This window comes from Lolium perenne, chromosome 2 (assembly GCF_019359855.2).
Source record: "Lolium perenne isolate Kyuss_39 chromosome 2, Kyuss_2.0, whole genome shotgun sequence".
Classification (NCBI taxonomy): Eukaryota; Viridiplantae; Streptophyta; class Magnoliopsida; order Poales; family Poaceae; genus Lolium; species Lolium perenne.
Window position 1 is genome coordinate 144,375,228 of NC_067245.2, and position 17,908 is coordinate 144,393,135.

Here is a 17,908-nt window from a genome sequence, read left to right on the forward strand (position 1 = left end):
TTACGCCTCTAATTCCCACAGACGGCGCCAATTGACAAGGGATTAACTTGTCAATGCCTATGGATTGTAGGCTAGGGTTTAGTTAGAAGTAGAGGGCAAGTAGATCTCGAAGGTTTCAGCCGAAAAGTACTCGACGATTATGAAAACTAGGGTTTGCAGACAATGATTCGATTGATCCTTTGTCCCTCGACTCCCCCTTATATATGAGGTGAAGCCGAGGGATTCGTGCTATACAAGTTTACAGGGTCCGGGACGGTTTCTAACTCATCCCGCCAGATTACAAACAACACTTCCTATTACAACTCTATCTTTCCTTAGTAAATCTTGGGCTCCCGAATCTTCTTATTCTTCGGGTATTGGGCTTCCAGTAAACCCCGGGTACCATCTTCGGCAGGCCCATTTGGGATGCCTATGTCATGAAGTGCTTGTCTTTATGACACATTAATAATAGGCATGGTAATATTATCTAGCAGGTAATTCTGAATGCAAAACAATGCATGGGTGACGAAATAAAGGTGGCATCTTAATATCCAAAGCAACCATTTGTGGGAGTGAAAGTAGGCTCAAGATCCCCATGTCCATGCCAACTGAATTATTACAGGCCATATAGACCAATCAACGCAACAAGATGGGACCAAAATAATAATATAAAATGCATAAGAACCAAGAAAGGACTAACAAGGCAAGTATTGGATCGTTCATTACCTTTCAATATTTGCCCACAACTTGATTCCTTCACAATTTATAGCAACCAGTAAACTGGCAGGTGTCAAAGTATGGCAACAATTTTTAATTCATGAAGGGATCGCCACTCAACAGATTCAACGCAAACACGTACAACCCGAGATCGCTCCGCTTGATCACTCGCCGATCAATCCTTGATTTGACTACTTATTCTACAAGAATAAAGATGATTAGTGTCGTTATGGCACTCGGCATTTGCCGCCAGTTCAGATAATGTCAGTAGTTCTGATTAATTCTATGTACCTTCAAAATAAGAATGAACCTAGAGACAATGCCCTCATCGTTCTTCTGTTGTTTCCCCATTGGTACCTACAGTACCTAAATAAAAAAAAAATCATAAATTAAGAATTCGAGTGGGTTAATGGGCGCTTCTAAATTACCAATGCATCCCAATTCTCAACGAAAAAATAGAATTTAGAAGCATATACCTACCTGGGCGTTGGCATCTTACAACTGACCGGTGGCATGCATGCAAGCAAGAAGTGCGGCGCTGGGTGGAGCACCAACAGCCCACGGTGTTGGATGCCGGCCACCTCGGCATCTTGCATCCCGATGAGCTCCGCATTCTTGTCAGTAACCAGATCATTCTCACAGAAGATGCAATCATTATTGGTAATAACTGCAAACGGAAGAACAAATATTAGCCCAAGTTGCACACCAAAGCTCAACCTAAAAGGCAAACTGTATCAGAATCCCACCTCATATCCAATTCTTTAGTTGACAGTCAAGTTGTTATGAACAAATATGAAACTTCCCCGGTGTTAGACTGAATAAACAAGAATATTAACACTCAGAAATCAAACTAATCCTGTTCTGGTAAAAAAATGTGAAATTAGTACTCACCTCACACATGAGGAAGGGAGGAGCATCAACATATGAGCTATGGAGATAGAAGAGAGATCAAGAGGATTATTTTTCAATAAAAATCCTTTAAGCACTCCAGCTCCACTGTATGAAGGGGCAATATTATTATTGTCCAATGTTGGGCAATGATCGAGATAATCCATCTGCATCACAAAAGAAACAATAGCAAGGTCAAGCTTTCGAATTACTGGCAGAGAACATAAGCTCTTCTTTTTAGTAAGAAAAGGCATCATCCATCCTGAATTTTCACCTGTCCTTTTGTTCAAAAGTAATTGTTCAAAGCTCTTCTTTTTAGTAAGCAATGCACCACTGATCCTGAATCTGCACCTCTCCTTTTGCATCTGCGCCGACCACCAAGAAACAATATGAACAATAAACATTGAAAAAACAACATAACCTAAGCATATATCACGAATTCCATTTGTCGCCGAACTAACCTAGGGAGATGGTATACCTAGTGACAAGTTCGAGATGACGAGGTGTTGCTGGCAAGGTCGCCTAACTCTGGCCGAGGAAACCGGATTGCAAGAACGCCAAAAGGCCCCACCATCTTGTCATCATGCACCGGTGGTGCGAGACATCTCGCTGATCTCCTCGCCACCCACATAAGTGAAATGAGGAGATAATGGAGCACCAAGTCCTCATAATTAACCTGTAACAATCATGTAGAGTATTTTTTATTAGTAAGATAACAACTATATCCAAAACTGGCTAATCCCCAAAACTGCACTTCTCATTTAGTATTTGCATCAGGCACCAAACAAGGATCTGAAGTGTAACATCAAAACACATTGACAGACCAACCAGGTATAGCCAAATCTGTGAGTGCACACAAAACCAAAGAGGAGACAAGAGGGATCTGGTATACCTGTAGATGGGTTCGAAATGTCAAGGTCACCGTCAAGGACAACTTAGCCCATGTCGAGGTAGGAGGGCGAAGGATTGTGTGCCATGGATGTCCAGCCGGCGGCGGCGCTGTCGGGGTGATAAAAATAAAAATCACAAACATTTCAAAAAAAACTACAAATTTGGAAATAAACAATCCTATGTTCGGCTGCCACTGGGGGGGCTCACACTCCTCTAAGCTAATGTATTTCTCCAAAGCACTTGCATGCTCAAGAGCATCTCTGAAATTTCTACACTACTGGATGCATTCCTCTTATTTAGCAGCCACTTATAGTAAATAAGAAAATACTTTACCTACCACGCAGCAGGGGCGAACAACCATCCCAAGCCCAATAAAAAAAATCAATAGAATTTGCGCAAGTTGAACAGATCACATCAAGAAAGATTTGGATCTATGGAAGAAAAAGTAAATAAGAAAACCTAAATGGCAGATAGTAAACAGGGCCTGCTCAACATGATAATAGCTCAACTAAGATTAGTGTAATAGATAAGCTCCTTGTTGGGTTATTACCATTCGCACATAAATGTAAACTTTGCACTTAAAAAAACAACGTTATGATATTCACATCATAAAATGCAATTTCACTTCAACCTAAGTAATAATTTGTCCAACTGAATATACTACATTGAGTATTTATTAATGCTGTCACGGGTAGTGAATTACAGAGATAATAAGAAAATAAGAAAATAAATGTATCGCATTTCTTCCTAGTTGTCTTGAGAATTATAATGTAGTGCAGGGTTGTTGGGAGACAATATGACAGCTAATGAAAAAATAAACAATACCATATGGCATTTCTCCAACAGATGACTCCATCAATGTTTGATACATCATAAAACCATCATTCAACAGAAACTAAAACCAAATTATTCTTTGCCACTTTATTGTTTGTCTGCAAAAGAAAGGGGGCAGGTCACTTGAAGTAACTATCTGCCATCATCCAACAGAAAGCTTGCACTGTGTAACAAAATGATAAAAGCCTGGTAACTCTACGAATAGAAATAGAGGTTAATTAAAAACCTTGATGAAAGAAGCTTCAACATAATTTTAGCTTTGCTTTCTGCCACTTCTGTAGGTACAACCGCTGCAATCCCAAGCCTATACCGATGCATTACTCCTAGACATAAAACGGGCAACAAATATTATGACTGAAATTTAAGAAGGGGAAAAATAAAATAAAAAACATATTAAAAGCTTCATATCCACTTCATAAATGCATGTAGAAGGTCATCTCTAGTAATATGGATTTAGTTGGAATCTACATCAAATAAAGTAAAATACTCTATATGTCAAGACGAGCAAACTATCCAAATATCCAGTGATCTGTTTTCCCAAAATAAAATTATGTGAGGCAAATGGATGATTCTTATACCTAAAGAGATTGACAAAGTCATATATACATGACAAAATTCTAATCAGCGGCAAGTAAATACCGCGTATAGTATAAAAGAAATCGAAGGGGGGAGAGAGAGAAAGCTCACAACGGGTGCAGCACCGTCACGCCAATGCGAACTGCCATGTTCATGCATCATATACGAATTAGAAAGCCACATTGACACACTTTTCAAAATATTAATGCATGAATGGGTAATCAAATTCTTAAATACAGTCTAATGTACATCAATAAATTAGATGTGCATCCAGCTTTCAAAAATATGAAGCCACCCATTTGTTGTCCAATGTTTTCCGCTTAGATTTCATGATTTTGAAAGATGTAACAATGTATTTGCCATTGGAGATAATTCGGGGAATACAACATCGGCCTTTCCCACAGACAATCAGTATGTTATTGTACAGAGTAGTTTAACCAAAAAAATACAATGTAGGGAAAAGAAGATACATGGATTGTCACAAACAGGATAGAAACAATCAAGACAGGAAGAAGGATAGAACAAAAAGAAGGAACAGAGCTTTCTCACCTCACCATGATGCTCCCTGTGATCGTCATCAGCAAGAATCTTCTATAAACTGAAACCCTAGCTGCAAAATAGAAGACTCAAATTCCTCTATATTGATCACAGGCTTCAGTAGAGGAACATTTTGCAGGTATCTCTCACCATTTTAACGAAAGAAAGGACCAAACCTACAAAATAAGAGAGGGAGCAATAAGGCAACATATAATACTTTGTTTACTAAACAAAAAAATACAGTCCTAAAAATGAGATAATTATAAAGACTTCTATATAGTTCTAACAAAAATTGTGAAGAACCAACAATTAGTGTACCATTTTTCAGTGCCGAACTGAACTAAACACAAAATTATAGATGGAAAATCCGCCCTCCTTCAGCACAAAAGTTTTGCGGGGTACTGGTTGGCTCCTTCCTCCAAATCACCTTAATGAGACTCTTCTTTTTTCTCAAATCGATGACGTAGCTGCAAAATCAAAGAAAATCATCTTAAACGTCAACAATTTTAATGAATTGAATAATATTTACAGCAATATTATTACGGCAGCGTTGGTAATCATTGTCTAGTGGAACTTACGCCATTGCAGGCATCCTTTTGATGATGCCCAGGACAAACTGGAAGCTCCAAATAAGCTCGCCTCAAAAACAAGCGACAAGCCCCTGAAGCTCTTCACCTTTAGACCAACCTACTCAACACAGAAGCAAAAGTTAAACCTCAAAAGCATCAGTTGGTGGCTACACGATTTACATCTGGTATGTTTCGGTATCATGGTTTGCCTAATTAGCATGTAACCAAATCAAATAACTATAAAGAGATTCACATAAATAAAGGCCAAATGAGGTAACCTATATGATGGTGATCTTTGTAGCAGGAAAATAGGTGAACCTGGTCTTTCTGTTATAGCAACCTGAAAAAATATAGGCAAAGAGGGACATGAATGGCAAAAATAAAACCAAAAAAGAGGAAAACCATCTTATCTTACACAACAAATTGGTTGCATGACTGAACTTTAATAGATTTACAGTTGATGTAATCGCATAAGCTGAGTTACGCTCTGAAATATATTCGTGTCATGCTTCTTGAAGTACTGAGCTTACCCAAATATGAATCAGTAAAATCCATATTCCAACCATTTTCTCACTCTAATTTTTGCATCTAAATGAATTAAAAAAATTCCCTTGACGGAAAGCTTCGGATTAATGGAGAAGAGAAAGAATTGGTGCAGATACAATCAAAAATCAAGACGAAATATAGGTGCTGAGATAGGGGAAAGAGGGCTAGGAAGGCATGACACACCTTGCATCACGTCCATATAATAAAGAAGCCAACAATCAAGCTAGACTTCGCATCTCTCCGCCATCAAATCCTAGCTGCAAAAAACAAAAAAATAACTTAGCAAGCAAAAGAAACCAATAAACATTATCGGTGCCGTCCTCCATCCAGCTAGTCACCTGGCGGGCTGTCGAGCATGCGAATCCACCACCCCTCTCTACTTTTCTCTGCTCAAAGCAAATCAGGTACAGGGTGGACGAGCGGCTCCGACAACCATCAAGCTCCGGCCCTAGCCCACCACAAGTAAGGAGGGAGGAGAAGGACCGTGTCACCGCTGCTGGCTCGCACAATATTCCGAACGGCCGGCCACCTCCTCCTAAATCTGAACCTAAACCTAGCAGCAAACTAAAGCCACAAATAACTATTTTAAGTTATTACATCCTATGAAATGGTATAATCATTTTTAAAAGAAAACATTCATTGATTTATTCTCTACTTTCTTTTGCTAAAAGGTGGAAGACAGAAAAATGAAGAATCAGTGATGTGGCGAAAGCCTAAATACACATTATAGGACAAACAAAACAAAGCATGTGGCTGCTCCTTAAGGGACAAAAGTAAGGAGCAATAATTTATGAACTGAAGACCTTTGCATGGAGGAGCAGCCACACCAAACTTGCCGCTCCAGCCTCTTATGCGGCAAGCGGCCTCCATGATGTTCCTTCCTAAGCAAAATTTATATTGGGAAACCAGCAAAAATTTCAGTATTTGACTAATAGCATAATCATGGGATGTTGGATCATCAGAAACTCTAACCCACAAAGATTTAAGATAGTAATGGTAAATTTTCTCTAAAAGCTGAAAGATAAAGAATAAGCAAACCCGAATTACTACCCTCCTCCGTCTAGGTTGGAGTTCTTGGAGTGGTAGTAGCTGCAACCTAGGAGGAGCTTGCGGATATGGTTCTCACAGATGCACAGCAGCACCACAGATCTCCTCCCTCACATCTCTTCACCCCCCTTCATCTCCCTTCCTGTGATTAGCTAAAAATTGAACACCACGAACAAGATCCCCATGGAAGGGCAAGGAAAAGAGGAGAGAGACATAGCGCCTGAGCAAGAGTGGGGACTTACCGACGAATCTGCGCTGGTGCTCACCTCCTCGCCCTCCTGGACGCTCCACGGGGGCTGCGCTGGTCGCTGCCGCCGACGATGCGGTCCGGCCGGCCGAGATGGAGGAGAGTGGGATGGCGCGGGGAAGGGCAGGGAGAAGTCCCTCGGACGAGTAGATGAAACACGAGCAGCGAGGAGGCCGCCGTCGTCGCCGGCGGTCACCCTCCATCGCCTCCCTCCTGCGGGCCGGCCGCACCTGCTCCGCCCCGGCCACCCGCTCCTCCTCGCCTCCTCCCGCGTCCACTACCTCCTCCGGGGCCTCCATGGCGGCGGAGTCGCCCCTTTGCTCGGCGGCTAGGGTTTCGTCGGAGGCCTCGATCTTGCCCCACGCCGGGACAGCGGAACGGTGACGCCGCCTCTTCCCGCCTGCATGCCTCCAGCTCCTGGTCCGGCCGCCACAAGTACCTCCACGCGCCCGTCGCTGCGCATGCCCGGGGCCCTCGTGTGGAGGAGGCGGCAGATCGGGTTTGGGGGAGGGGAGGATTGGATTGGAGGAGGAGAGGGAGGCACGGGATTGGGGAGAGGTAGCTCTCGGTGACGCTAGGGTTTTCACCGTTTTAATTTTCTGATCGACGCGAGCACGGACACTCACCGTCTCAAACAAACGGCCCCACGCAGGTATGGGCCCAGCCGTCATGCACCCAGAACAAGCAGCGGCCGGTGGAACAAAGATTACCACATCCGACGGTTGAGGTGAAAAGTGGGATTAGGAAGTTACTGTGCTAGGTGAAACGAACGGACCAGATTCATTTGCCCCTCTCAGACCCCCTTTTTGAGAGGGTAGTCTTTGAACATTTATAGGAGAAATACCCTTCTCCTTAAGAGATTTTTTTGGCTTCCCTCATCACTTCATCATTTAATTCAATCATTCCCCTTTTCTTCGGTGTTGGTATTGGCTCATGTATAGTCCAATCATCATAATTTTGGCTTATTTTGGCCAATAATTCATCAGCTTCAGCAGGAGTTCTTTTCCTGAAAACAGAACCAGCACAACTATCCAGGTATGTCCTAGATTCAACCGTTAGTCCATTATAGAATATATCAAGGAGTTCAATTTTAGCTAATGGATGTCTAGGTAGTGCTCTAATTAAAGAACAAAACCTTGCCCAAGATTCAGAAAATTTCTCTTCTTCTACCTGCACAAAGTCAAATATTTTATGCAATGCAGCGTGTTGAGCACTAGCAAGGAAATATTTCTGAAAGAAAGCATTCACCAAACCAATATGACTATCAATAGATCCAGGAGACAGATTATCATACCAAATTTTAGCTACACCTTTCAAAGAGAAAGGGAAAATTTTAGCGACAAAGTAGGTGCGTTTCTTAATATCAGCAGAGAATAAATTTCTAAAAGCAGAGAGTTCATTCATATGTTTCATAGCAATTTCATTTTCAGTACCACAAAAAGGTTCCTTCTCAACAATAGATATATAAGATAAATCCAGAGAGAAATCATAATCCTCATCTCTAATGTTTATGGGAGATGTGGCAAACTTACCGTCAGGAGACAGTTTATATCTAACAGCTCGTCTTGCAAAAGACTTTTAATAGCACTTGCATCTCTAGTAGGATGACATTCTTCAATGAAGTCATCATCAAGTTCAATATAAGATTCATCAATGTCATCACCAGAACACCCTCTAGACTCAGGTGAACTAACGGGTGTAACAATATTTTCATTAGGAATTTCGGTGTTTTCAATTTGTTTAGCTCCAGCAATTGTAGTGTCTAGGAAAGGACCTAATGAACCACTCTTATCAAGCACAGTAGAAGCATCATCAAAATTATCAGAAGCATTTTCAGATTCAGCAGAAGTAGCAGTATGTGTAGCATGTGCATGTGGTGGAATAAAAAGCTTACTCGCCACATATGGCGAATCAAGAGCAACAAAGGTCTTCAGAGTCGTACCTCTTCTTGTAGTGGATGGCAATATAGGGAATTTCCCTTCACAATCTTTCCTCATAGCTAATCAAACCCTCGTTAAAACACATAACCCCAAGCTAATAACCCGATCTAATAAAACCTACTCTATATATAGCTAGTAAACCCTAGATTAACCCCAATTAATATATATGGCCTATATCGATCATATATATAGACATTGCTGGGATTCATTAATTATATAATTAGCACTGATAATTAAATTAATTAACTTGAATTTTGACAAGGTCTCAAATGAAAACACACTTTAATTAATTTGCCTCACAATATATATATATAATTAATATGCATGCATGACCTAACCATGCATACATATATATGTGTTTAATTTGGGGATTTCAATCGCTCTCTCGCCGCTCTCTCTCTCTCTCGCCAACACTACACATGCACTTTGTGTGCAAAGGCATGTGCCTCTAATAATGTGTGCGCAGTCGATCGATCTAGTTTTGATTAATCATAGCACACAAATAAAGAAGTTGTATTTGAATCCACACAACCCTAATCTAAAGCACATAACCGCTAACATGGCCTAATTAATTAACCCCTTCTCTCTAGCTAATTAGTGGAAATTGCACAAAATTAAAGGGGTCCCTCACTAATTATACGTATCAAGATTGTGATAAACTTTTGATCCATATTTGGTGGATGGGAGCATCTTGGCATGTAAAACAATTAATGTTTGCAAATGGCATTGTCAAAATTTATGTACAAATGATTTATTTCCAACCAAAGTGCACAAAATGGGATTTCTAATGAAGAAAGTACAAATAAAACAGCTCAACATGCCTCCACACCCCGATTTTCACACGAAGTAGAGTATATTTAAAGGATAATTCCAGAGTTTTACTAATTTTCAAGCAACTTCGCTAATTCCCCCCCACTCACATGACATTATGTTGATTTAACGAAAATAGGGCGAATTTAAAAGTTTGAATTGTGCGGCGACAAAGGGAACCGCCTATTCTTAAACCTTGTGAACGGCAAACTACACACGCAACTCCATTAAACACCACCTACCGACCTTAATTATCACCCCGGCGGCCCGGCCGCATGACCCCCCACCCATCCCTTATCCCCGTCCGTGCGAAGAGCTTCCCCTCCCCGTCCTGTCCGTGCGAAGAAGAAGCTTCCCCTCCCCGTCGTTCTTCTCGAGACGCACCGGCGGTCAAGTTGATCCACGGTAGGGCTGCTATCTCTAGCTCAATCATGCATCGGGCAAGACGGCCTAACGATTTGTATTTTCTTGATCCTGCTAAAAAAATTGTCAGTATGCTCGAACTAATTGGCACTTTATAGTTTTCCGCTCAATTTTTCCTCGATCAATTTGTTCATTTGCATGGGCATATAGAGTCAGTTCTGCACTTGATCCGTTAATTTGCTGAAATGCCATGACAGAGTTTTGTACACGATCTGTTTGCTAAAATGTCGATGGGCATTTTTAGTTTTGTACTCGACATGATTGCTGAAATGCATAATCATATAGTATCGTTTTGTACTCAATGGATATACATTTACTACTTTGCCTTAAATTAATCACCAACCACTGTATCTCATAATTAAACAGATGGACAGAACTTGGATACTGCATGGACACTTATGTTACCCTTCATATATAAATGTTGTTCAACCATTTATGGGGTTTGTTAGAGCTCATGAAGGTCACAACCTGGACGTGTATTGCCCACGCTGCACATGTATGAATGGTGAGAAGAGGCCTCACGATGTAGTGGAAGATCATTTACACATTTTTGGGATGGACCGCACATATGTTAGGTGGGTTTATCATGGTGAACCATATAATGATCCTTTAGCGGGGGAAGCAGATCTTGCTCAAACTGTATGTGTGCTGGCATATGTAGTTAATTATTTATGTTGATGCTGCCGCTGTTTCGATCAATAGTTTGCATTGCTGTGCAAGGTTATGTACTCAAATTTAACTTGTTGCAGATGGATGGATGGGAAGGAGAGAAAAAGCGCTTGCTTCATGAAACGGGTTTCAGCTCTGGGACATGTGCTATGCCAAATGAGAAGTCAAATATGTAAAATGACATTTGTTTAGGTTGCATCCCTTAGATGTTTGTCTAATCGGTTGATGTACTAATTGCAGAAGCATAGAGTTGAAGAGGTCTCTCAGTTTGATGGGAGATTTGAAGATGAATCTCAGTTTGATGCACCTGTGGATGGTACTGATGACGAGCCTTTCATAGACGAAGGTCCTGAGATTATCCAGCCTACAGAAGGAGGTCGTGGACCAAGTACACAGCTTTGCGTTGAAGTGGATGCACGCCCGGAGATCATCAGGGGCGTCCAGGTAGTCTCAAGACCACCCATCCCTGATGCACCTGTGGATGGTACCGATGACGAGCCTTTCATAGACAAAGGTCCTGCACCTGAGATTATCCAGCCTATAGAAGGAGGCCGTGGACCGAGTACACAACTTTGCGTTGAAGTGGATGCACGCCCGGAGATCATCAGGGGCGTCTAGGTTGTCTCAAGACCACCCAGCCCTGATGCACTGATACGTCCCCGACGTATCCATAATTTCTGTCGTTCCATGCTTGTTTTATGACAATACTTACATGTTTTGCTTGCACTTTATGATGATTTCATGCATTTTCTGGAACTAACCTATTAACGAGATGCCACAGTGCCAGTTCCTGTTTTCTGCTGTTTTTGGTTCCAGAAAGGCTGTTCGGGCAATATTCTCGGAATTGGACGAAATCAACGCCAAACCTCCTATTTTTCCCGGAAGGCTCCAGAACACCGAAGAAGAGTCGGAGAGGGGCCAGAGGGCCACTGATACGTCTCCGACGTATCGATAATTTCTTATGTTCCATGCCACATTATTGATGTTATCTACATGTTTTATGCACACTTTATGTCATATTCGTGCATTTTCTGGAACTAACCTATTAACAAGATGCCGAAGTGCCAGTTCCTGTTTTCTGCTGTTTTTGGTTTCAGAAATCCTAGTAACGAAATATTCTCGGAATCGGACGAAATCAACGCCCAGGTTCCTATTTTACCCGGAAGCATCCAGAACACCCGAGAGCCACCAGGGAGGGGGCACAGGCCACCCAAACCCTAGGCCGGCGCGGCCAGGGGGGGCCCGCGCCACCCTATGGTGTTGGCACCCCTTCGACCCTCTGGTGCCGCCTCTTCGCCTATATAAAGCCCCTGGATCGAAAACCCTATGGCGTTCGACGAAAACCACAGAAACCATCCAGAGCCGCCGCCATCGCGAGGCCAAGATCTGGGGGACAGGAGTCTCTGTTCCGGCACGCTGCCAGAGCGGGGAAGTGCCCCCAGAAGGCTTCTCCATCGACACCGCTGCCATCTCCACCGCCATCTTCATCACCGCTGCTGCTCCCATGAGGAGGGAGTAGTTCTCCATCGAGGCTTGGGGCTGTACCGGTAGCTATGTGGTTAATCTCTCTCCTATGTACCTCAATACAATGATCTCATGAGCTGCTTTACATGATTGAGATTCATATGAGTTTTGTATCACTACTATCTATGTGCTACTCTAGCAAAGTTATTAAAGTAGTTCTATTCCTCCTGCACGTGTGTAAAGGTGACAGTGTGTGCACCGTGTTAGTACTTGGTTTATGCTATGATCATGATATCTTGTAGATTGCGAAGTTAACTATTGCTATGATAATATTGATGTGATCTATTCCTCCTACATATGCATGAAGGTGACAGTGTGCATGCTATGTTAGTACTTGGTTTAGTCTGTTGATCTATCTTACACTATAAGGTTACTAAAATATGAACAGTAATTGTGGAGCTTGTTAACTCCGGCATTGAGGGTTCGTGTAATCCTACGCAATGTGTTCATCATCCAACAAGAGTGTAGAGTATGCATTTATCTATTCTGTTATGTGATCAATGTTGAGAGTGTCCACTAGTGAAAGTCTAATCCCTAGGCCTTGTTCCTAAATACTGCTGCGTTACTACTGCTTGTTTACTGTTTTACTGCGTTACTACTGCTGCAATACTACCACCATCAACTACACGCCAGCAAGCTATTTTCTGGCATCGCTACTGCTTATTTATACCACCTGTATTTCACTATCTCTTCGCCGAACTAGTGCACCTATTAGGTGTGTTGGGGACACAAGAGACTTCTTGCTTTGTGGTTGCATGGTTGCATGAGAGGGATATCTTTGACCTCTTCCTCCCTGAGTTTGATAAACCTTGGGTATCCACTTAAGGGAAAACTTGCTGCTGTTCTACAAACCTCTGCTCTTGGAGGCCCAACACTGTCTACAGGAAAGGAGGGGGAACGTAGACATCAAGCTATTTTTCTGGCGCCGTTGCCGGGGAGGAAAGGTAAAAGGTACTCACACTCCGGATCTCGGCTACTAAGCTATTTTCGCCGTTGTAAGTACTCGAAGCTATTTCCTTTAGATCCTGCAATTGCAACTTTTTGTTTCTTGTTTTACACTAGTTAGGCATAATGGAAAACAACAAAAAAATTGGTGAGCTTTTTAATCTTTTTCCTGATTTAGAATTGTTTGATGCGAAAATTAAAAAACCTATGGAACCTTATTTGCATGTTAGTAGCGATATTATTAGTATGAATGCAATTACTGCTAATGCTATGGAGAATTCTAAGCTTGGGGAAGCTGGCTTTGATGAGCATGATATTTTTAGTCCCCCAAGAATTGAGGAGGAAATTTACTTTGATGATTCTTTACCTCCTATTTATGATGATTATAATGATAGTAGTCTTTTGTTACCACCTGTTATGGAGGAGAAATTTGATTATGATTACACTATGCCTCCTATATATGATAGCTACTTTGTTGAATTTGCTCCCACTACAACTAATAAAATTGATTATGCTTATGTGGAGAGTAATGATAATTTTATGCATGAGACTCATGATAAGAATACTTTATGTGATGGTTATATTGTTGAGTTTGCTCATGTTGCTACTGAAAGTTATTATGAGAGAGGAAAATATGGTTGTAGAAATTTACATGTTACTAAAATGCCTCTCTATGTGCTTAAATTTTTGAAGTTATACTTGTTTTATCTTCCTAATCTTGTCACTTTGCTCTTCATGAATTTATTTGTGTACAAGATTCCTCTTCATAGGAAGCATGTTAGGCTTAAATGTGTTTTGAATTTGCTTCTTGATGCTCTCTTTTGCTTCACATACTATTTCTTGCGAGTGCATCATTAAAACTGCTGAGCCCATTTTAATGGCTATAAAGAAAAGAACCTCTTGGGAGATAACCCATGTGTTATTTTGCTACAGTACTTTGTTTTTATTTTGTGTCTTGGAAGTTGTTTACTACTGTAGCAACCTCTCCTTATCTTAGTTTTGTGTTTGGTTGTGCCAAGTGAAGCCTCTAATCGAAGGTTGATACTAGATTTGGATTTCTGCGCAGAAACAGATTTCTATCTGTCACGAATCTGGGCTGTTTTCTCTGTAGAAAAATTAGAAAAATATGCCAATTTACGTGCGTGTTCCTCAGATATGTACGCAACTTTCATTAGTTTTGAGTTTTCTGATCTGAGCAACGGAAGTATTTATTAGAAATTCGTCTTTACGGACTGTTCTGTTTTGACAGATTCTGCCTTTTATTTCGCATTGCTTCTTTCGCTGTGTTGGGTGGATTTCTTTGTTCTATTACCTTCCAGTAGCTTTGAGCAATGTCCAGAAGTGTTAAGAATGATTGTGTCACCTCTGAACATGTGAGTTTTTGATTATGTACTAACCCCTCTAATGAAGTTTATGAGAAGTTTGGTGTGAAGGAAGTTTTTAAGGGTCAAGTGAGGACGATGATATACTACGATCAAGGAGAGTGAAAGCTCTAAGCTTGGGGATGCCCCGGTGGTTCACCCCTGCATATATCAAGAAGACTCAAGCGTCTAAGCTTGGGGATGCCCAAGGCATCCCCTTCTTCATCGACAAATTATCAGGTTCCTTCTCTTGAAACTATATTTTTATTCGGTCACATCTTATGTACTTTACTTGGAGCGTCTGTGTGCTTTTGTTTTTGTTTTTGTTTGAATAAATGCTTGTGTGGGAGAGAGACACGCTCCGCTGGTTCGTATGAACACATGTGTTCTTAGCTCATAATATTCATGGCGAAGTTTCTTCTTCGTTAAATTGTTATATGGTTGGAATTGGAAAATGATACATGTAGTAATTTGCTATAATGTCTTGGGTAATGTGATACTTGGCAATTGTTGTGCTCATGTTTAAGCTCTTGCATCATATGCTTTGCACCCATTAATGAAGAAATACATAGAGCATGCTAAAATTTGGTTTGCATATTTGGTTTCTCTAAGGTCTAGATAATTTCTAGTATTGAGTTTGAACAACAAGGAAGACGGTGTAGAGTTTTATAATGTTTACAATATGTCTTTTATGTGAGTTTTGCTGCACCGGTTCATCCTTATGTTTGTTTCAAATAAGCCTTGCTAGCCTAAACCTTGTATCGAGAGGGAATACTTCTCATGCATCCAAAATACTTGAGCCAACCACTATGCCATTTGTGTCCACCATACCTACCTACTACATGGTATTTTCCGCCATTCCAAAGTAAATTGCTTGAGTGCTACCTTTAAAATTCCATCATCACCTTTGCAATATATAGCTCATGGGACAAATAGCTTAAAAACTATTGTGGTATTGAATATGTAATTATGCACTTTATCTCTTATTAAGTTGCTTGTTGTGCGATAACCATGTTCACTGGGGACGCCATCAACTATTCATTGTTGAATTTCATGTGAGTTGCTATGCATGTCCGTCTTGTCTGAAGTAAGAGCGATCTACCACCTTATGGTTAAGCATGCATATTGTTAGAGAAGAACATTGGGCCGCTAACTAAAGCCATGATCCATGGTGGAAGTTTCAGTTTTGGACATATATCCTCAAATCTCAAATGAGAAAATTATTAATTGTTGTTACATGCTTATGCATAAAAGAGGAGTCCATTATCTGTTGTCTATATTGTCCCGGTATGGATGTCTAAGTTGAAGAATAATCAATAGCGAGAAATCCAATGCGAGCTTTCTCCTTAGACCTTTGTACAGGCGGCATAGAGGTACCCCTTTGTGACACTTGGTCAAAACATGTGCATTGTGATGATCCGGTAGTCCAAGCTAATTAGGACAAGGTGCGGGCACTATTAGTACACTATGCATGAGGCTTGCAACTTGTAAGATACAATTTACATGATACATATGCTTTATTACTACCGTTGACAAAATTGTTTCATGTTTTCAAAATCAAAGCTCTAGCACAAATATAGCAATCGATGCTTTTCCTCTATGGAGGATCATTCTTTTACTTTCAATGTTGAGTCAGTTCACCTATTTCTCTCCACCTCAAGAAGCAAACACTTGTGTGAACTGTGCATTGATTCCTACATACTTGCTTATTGCACTTATTATATTACTCTATGTTGACAATATCCATGAGATATACATGTTACAAGTTGAAAGCAACCGCTGAAACTTAATCTTCCATTGTGTTGCTTCAATGTCTCTACTATGAATTATTGCTTTACGAGTTAACTCTTATGCAAGACTTATTGATGCTTGTCTTGAAGTACTATTCATGAAAAGTCTTTGCTTTATGATTCAGTTGTTTACTCATGTCATTACCATTGTTTTGATCATTGCATTCATTACATATGCTTTACAAATAGTATGATCAAGGTTATGATGGCATGTCACTCCAGAAATTATCTGTGTTATCGTTTTACCTGCTCGGGACGAGCAGAACTAAGCTTGGGGATGCTGATACGTCTCCGACGTATCGATAATTTCTTATGTTCCATGCCACATTATTGATGTTATCTACATGTTTTATGCACACTTTATGTCATATTCGTGCATTTTCTGGAACTAACCTATTAACAAGATGCCGAAGTGCCAGTTCCTGTTTTCTGCTGTTTTTGGTTTCAGAAATCCTAGTAACGAAATATTCTCGGAATCGGACGAAATCAACGCCCAGGTTCCTATTTTACCCGGAAGCATCCAGAACACCCGAGAGCCACCAGGGAGGGGGCACAGGCCACCCAAACCCTAGGCCGGCGCGGCCAGGGGGGGGCCGCGCCACCCTATGGTGTGGGCACCCCTTCGACCCTCTGGCGCCGCCTCTTCGCCTATATAAAGCCCCTGGATCGAAAACCCTATGGCGTTCGACGAAAACCACAGAAACCATCCAGAGCCGCCGCCATCGCGAGGCCAAGATCTGGGGGACAGGAGTCTCTGTTCCGGCACGCTGCCGGAGCGGGGAAGTGCCCCCAGAAGGCTTCTCCATCGACACCGCTGCCATCTCCACCGCCATCTTCATCACCGCTGCTGCTCCCATGAGGAGGGAGTAGTTCTCCATCGAGGCTTGGGGCTGTACCGGTAGCTATGTGGTTAATCTCTCTCCTATGTACCTCAATACAATGATCTCATGAGCTGCTTTACATGATTGAGATTCATATGAGTTTTGTATCACTACTATCTATGTGCTACTCTAGCAAAGTTATTAAAGTAGTTCTATTCCTCCTGCACGTGTGTAAAGGTGACAGTGTGTGCACCGTGTTAGTACTTGGTTTATGCTATGATCATGATCTCTTGTAGATTGCGAAGTTAACTATTGCTATGATAATATTGATGTGATCTATTCCTCCTACATATGCATGAAGGTGACAGTGTGCATGCTATGTTAGTACTTGGTTTAGTCTGTTGATCTATCTTACACTATAAGGTTACTAAAATATGAACAGTAATTGTGGAGCTTGTTAACTCCGGCATTGAGGGTTCGTGTAATCCTACGCAATGTGTTCATCATCCAACAAGAGTGTAGAGTATGCATTTATCTATTCTGTTATGTGATCAATGTTGAGAGTGTCCACTAGTGAAAGTCTAATCCCTAGGCCTTGTTCCTAAATACTGCTGCGTTACTACTGCTTGTTTACTGTTTTACTGCGTTACTACTGCTGCAATACTACCACCATCAACTACACGCCAGCAAGCTATTTTCTGGCATCGCTACTGCTTATTTATACCACCTGTATTTCACTATCTCTTCGCCGAACTAGTGCACCTATTAGGTGTGTTGGGGACACAAGAGACTTC

At 41.3% G+C, this 17,908-nt stretch overlaps 2 long non-coding RNA genes across 3 annotated transcripts; both read right to left on the reverse strand.

Annotated features, from left to right (window-relative positions):
• Positions 1-854: 854 nt before the first annotated feature.
• Positions 855-1,227, reverse strand: LOC127323334 (uncharacterized). Its single transcript, XR_007865556.2, has 3 exons — positions 1,177-1,227; positions 988-1,062; positions 855-896 (listed from the first exon to the last, which is right to left on the reverse strand). It is a non-coding gene; the product is annotated as an uncharacterized lncRNA (long non-coding RNA).
• Positions 1,228-1,372: 145 nt separating this feature from the next.
• Positions 1,373-4,114, reverse strand: LOC127323338 (uncharacterized). 2 transcript variants are annotated; one of them, XR_011750981.1, is made up of 6 exons: positions 3,997-4,114; positions 3,536-3,632; positions 2,046-2,260; positions 1,859-1,949; positions 1,588-1,751; positions 1,373-1,510 (listed from the first exon to the last, which is right to left on the reverse strand). It is a non-coding gene; the product is annotated as an uncharacterized lncRNA (long non-coding RNA). The 2 variants fall into 2 exon arrangements; XR_007865563.2 differs by having other exon boundaries at positions 1,377-1,510; positions 2,063-2,260.
• Positions 4,115-17,908: the final 13,794 nt, after the last annotated feature.